This window comes from Coregonus lavaretus (genome assembly GCF_964263955.1).
Source record: "Coregonus lavaretus genome assembly, contig: HAP1_SCAFFOLD_9190, whole genome shotgun sequence".
NCBI lineage: Eukaryota > Metazoa > Chordata > Actinopteri > Salmoniformes > Salmonidae > Coregonus > Coregonus lavaretus.
In genome coordinates, this window is record NW_028162501.1 from 2,501 (window position 1) to 7,500 (window position 5,000).

A 5,000-nucleotide genomic window follows, 5' to 3' on the forward strand; every position below is an offset into this window, starting at 1 on the left:
CTCCAGTCCTCCAGTACCCCCAACAGCCCAACTCCAGTCCTCCAGTACCCCCAACAGCCCAACTCCAGTCCTCCAGTACCCCCAACAACCCAACTCCAGTCCTCCAGTACTCCCAACAGCCCAACTCCAGTCCTCCAGGTCCCCAACAACCCAACTCCAGTCCTCCAGGTCCCCAACAACCCAACTCCAGTCCTCCAGTACTCCCAACAGCCCAACTCCAGTCCTCCAGTACCCCCAACAGCCCAACTCCAGTCCTCCAGTACCCCCAACAGCCCAACTCCAGTCCTCCAGTACCCCCAACAGTACACATTTTTGTTGTAGCCCCAGACAAACATACCTGGTTCAACTCATCGAGGGCTTGATGATTAGTTGACAAGTTGAATCAGGTATGTTTATAAGCTTGTCTGGGGCCACAACCAAGGTTAAAGTTTGGTATAAAGTTAAAACAGAACAAATTAAAATGAGTGCCTACCACTGGGATTGAACCTGTGATCCTCTGAGCCAAACAGCACAGTTTAAGCCTTTCCTCTATTCCCAGACACAACAGTCTAGCAAATTGCCAGCCTACTAGATGGAAATACGTGCTCACGTTGCCCCTAGTGGACGGTATTGAAGGCATCTCCCTACTAGATGGTAATAGGTGCTCACGTTGCCCCTAGTGGATGGTATTGAAGGCATCTCCCTACTAGATGGTAATAGGTGCTCACGATGCCCCTAGTGGACGGTATTGAAGGCATCTCCCTACTAGATGGTAATAGGTGCTCACGTTGCCCCTAGTGGACGGTATTGAAGGCATCTCCCTACTAGATGGTAATAGGTGCTCACGTTGCCCCTAGTGGATGGTATTGAAGGCATCTCCCTACTAGATGGTAATAGGTGCTCACGTTGCCCCTAGTGGACGGTATTGAAGGCATCTCCCTACTAGATGGTAATAGGTGCTCACGTTGCCCCTAGTGGACGGTATTGAAGGCATCTCCCTACTAGATGGAAATACGTGCTCACGATGCCCCTAGTGGACGGTATTGATGGCATCTCCCGACGTCCTGGGGACCTGGACAAACGTTGAATACTGAAGTGGATCTGGTGGGATTTCCCTGGGAGGTTTTCTTCACTACATGAGCAGAATTCTGTTCAATCCCACATGCTAGAGGTGTTTATGGGGTAGAAGGTGTAAAAGTGTGTTTGTGGTTAACGTCCTTGTTTCGGCTATGTGTGTGTTTGTGTGTGTGTGTGTGGGGGGGGGGTTGTTAAACCAGTGGGGGCTGTTTGCATTTCAAATTAGGGAGGTGTTAAACAATGGAAGTGTTAATGAATTTACCTGCAGAGAAGCAGAGAGCCATGTGGCTTAAGTTCCACCCAAGGCAAAAGCAGCCTCGGCTCTTCCTATGCAATAAGCACTCACCTCCCACAACATAGTCACACTAAATAAATCTAGACAGCAAACATATAGTCCCACCATACATAAACAGCGACTTCGGAAAGTTTTCAGACCCCTTGACTTTTTCTACATTTTGTTACGTTACAGCCTTATTCTAAAATTGATTAAATTGTTTTTTTTCCCTCATCAATCTACACACAATACCCCATAATGACCAAGCAAAAACAGGTTTTTAGAAATGTTTGCTAATTTATTAAATATAAAAAACAGAAATATCACATTTACATAAGTATTCAGACCCTTTACTCAGTACTTTGTTGAAGCACCTTTGGCAGCGATTACAGCCTTGAGTCTTCTTGGGTATGACGCTACAATTTTGGCACACCTGTATTTGGGGAGTTTCTACCATTCTTCTCTGCAGATTCTTTCAAGCTCTGTCAGGTTGGATGGGGAGCGTTGCTGCACAGCTATTTTCAGGTCTCTCCAGAGATGTTCGATCGGGTTCAAGTCCAGGCTCTGGCTGGGCCACTCAAGGACATTCAGAGACGTGTCCCAAAGCCACTCCTGCGTTGTCTTGGCTGTGTGCTTAGGGTCATTGTCCTGTTGGAAGATGAACCTTCGCCCCAGTCTGAGGTCCTGAGCGCTCTGGAGCAGGTTTTCATTAAGGATCTCTCTGTACTTTGCTCCGTTCATCTTTCCCTCGATCCTGACTAGTCTCCCAGACCCTGCCGCTGAAAAACATCCCCACAGCATGATGCTGCCACCACCATGCTTCACCGTAGGGATGGTGCCAGGTTTCCTCCAGACGTGACGCTTGGCATTCAGGCCAAAGAGTTCAATCTTGGTTTCATCAGACCAGAGAATCTTGTTTCTCATGGTCTGAGAGTCCTTTAGGTGCCTTTTGGCAAACTCCAAGCGGTCTGTCATGTGCCTTTTACTGAGGAGTGGCTTCCGTCTGGCTACTCTACCATAAATGATTGTTTGGTGTAGTGCTGCAGAGATGGCTGTTCTTCTGGAAGGTTCTCCCATCTCCACAGAGGAATTCTAGAGCTCTGTCGGAGTGACCATCGGGTTCTTGGTCACCTCCCTGACCAAGGCCCTTCTCCCCCAATTGCTCAGTTTGGCCGGGCAGCCAGCTCTAGGATGAGTCTTGGTGGTTCCAAACTTCTTCCATTTAAGAATGATGGAGGCCACCGTGTTCTTGTGGACCTTCAATGCTGCAGAAATGTTTTGGTACCCTTCCCCAGATCTGTGCCTCGACACAATCCTGTCTCGGAGCTATACGGACAATTCCTTCGACCTCATGGCATGGTTTTTGCTTTGACATGCACTGTTAACTGTGGGACCTTATATAGACAGGTGTGTGTCTTTCCAAATCATGTCCAATCAATTGAATTTACCACAGGTGGACTCCAATCAAGTTGTAGGAAGATCTCAAAGATGATCAATGGAAACAAGATGCACCTGAGCTCAATTTCGAGTGTCATAGCGAAGGGTCTGAATACTTATGTAAATACATTTGCAAACATTTCTAAAAACCTGTTTCTGCTTTGTCCTTATGGGGTATTGTGTGTAGATTGCTGACAATAATTTTTTATTGAAATAATTTTAGAATAAGGCTGTAACGTAACAAAATGTGGAAAAAGTCAAGGGGTCTGAATGCTTTCCGTGTTGTCATCACACCCCTCCTCAATAACCTCCCCAACATGGTAATACATCCATCTGTTATCATAGGGTCCTGGTCAAAACCCTATGGGTCCTGGTCAAAACCCTATGGGTCCTGGTCAAAACCCTATGGGTCCTGGTCAAAACCCTATCGGTCCTGGTCAAAACCCTATGGGTCCTGGTCAAAACCCTATGGGTCCTGGTCATAACCCTATGGGTCCTGGTCATAACCCTATGGGTCCTGGTCAAAACCCTATCGGTCCTGGTCAAAACCCTATGGGTCCTGGTCAAAACCCTTTGGGTCATGGTCAAAACCCAATGGGTCCTGGTCAAAACCCTATGGGTCCTGGTCAACATGTTCCAAAAAAAAGGGTCCTGCTCATAACAGATATAGGGTCTTGGTCATAACCCTATGGGTCCTGGTCATAACCCTATGGGTCCAGGTCAAAACCCTATGGGTCCAGGTCAAAATCCTATGGGTCCTGGTCAAAACCCAATGGGTCCTGGTCAAAACCCTATGGGTCCAGGTCAAAACCCTATGGGTCCAGGTCAAAATCATATGGGTCCTGGTCAAAACCCTATGGGTCCTGCTCAAAACCCTATGGGTCCTGGTCAAAACCCTATGGGTCCTGGTCAACATGTTCCAAAAAAAAGGGTCCTGCTCATAACAGATATAGGGTCTTGGTCATAACCCTATGGGTCCTGGTCATAACCCTATCGGTCCTGGTCAAAACCCTATGGGTCCTGGTCATAACAGATATAGAGTCTTGGTCATAACAGATATAGGGTCCTGGTCATAACCCTATGGGTCCTGGTCATAACAGATATAGGGTCCTGGTCATAACAGATATAGGGTCCTGGTCATAACAGATATAGGGTCCTGGTCATAACAGATATAGGGTCCTGGTCATAACAGATATAGGGTCCTGGTCATAACAGATATAGGGTCCTGGTCATAACAGATATAGGGTCCTGGTCATAACAGATATAGGGTCCTGGTCATAACAGATATAGGGTCTTGGTCATAACAGATATAGGGTCCTGGTCATAACAGATATAGGGTCCTGGTCATAACAGATATAGGGTCCTGGTCATAACAGATATAGGGTCCTGGTCATAACAGATATAGGGTCCTGGTCATAACAGATATAGGGTCCTGGTCATAACATATATAGGGTCCTGGTCATAACAGATATAGGGTCCTGGTCATAACAGATATAGGGTCCTGGTCATAACAGATATAGGGTCCTGGTCATAACAGATATAGGGTCCTGGTCATAACAGATATAGGGTCCTGGTCATAACAGATATAGGGTCCTGGTCATAACAGATATAGGGTCCTGGTCATAACAGATATAGGGTCTTGGTCATAACAGATATAGGGTCCTGGTCATAACAGATATAGGGTGCCATTTGGGATGCACGCCTATAGAACACTTTACAGGGTGTGGTTTGGCTATTAGCTTGTGTCAGGGAGGGAGGGAGGGAGGAGGGGGGGAGGGAGGGAGGGGGGAGGGAGGGAGGGGGGAGGGAGGGAGGGGGGAGTTTCAGTGTAAGGCAGACACCTGTTGTTAAGTGCTGGGTAATGCTGTTGTTCTGCCGTGCCAAAGGCTTTGTGTTGTGATTTGTTTTGCCACCTGATCATACAGCCCTGCTTGCTCTGGGTCCATGGTGACGTACATAGCTGGGCTTTGCTGTGTGGTGCCATGCTCTACTCAGTCAACACCTGCTGTTCTATGTCTGTTCATTCATTTAGACCGGCCCCAATGCCGTAGGGGACACACACTCACACACACACACACTCACACACACACACACGAACACACACCGGCCCCAATGCCGTAGGGGACACACACTCACACACTCACTCACACACGAACACACACCGGCCCCAGTGCCGTAGGGGACAGTAGATGGAGATGTATTAGAAAGGTCTCAGGCTCCACCCAGTGCATCA

The 5,000-nt window shown here is 47.8% G+C and overlaps 1 protein-coding gene across 1 annotated transcript in view; it reads left to right on the top strand.

Annotated features, from left to right (window-relative positions):
• LOC311119195 (OTU domain-containing protein 7A-like) overlaps positions 1-5,000 on the top strand; it is a gene marked incomplete at both ends in the record, with an annotated part of 9,869 nt that overhangs the window by 1,897 nt on the left and 2,972 nt on the right. The gene's annotated exons all lie outside the window — the stretch shown is intronic.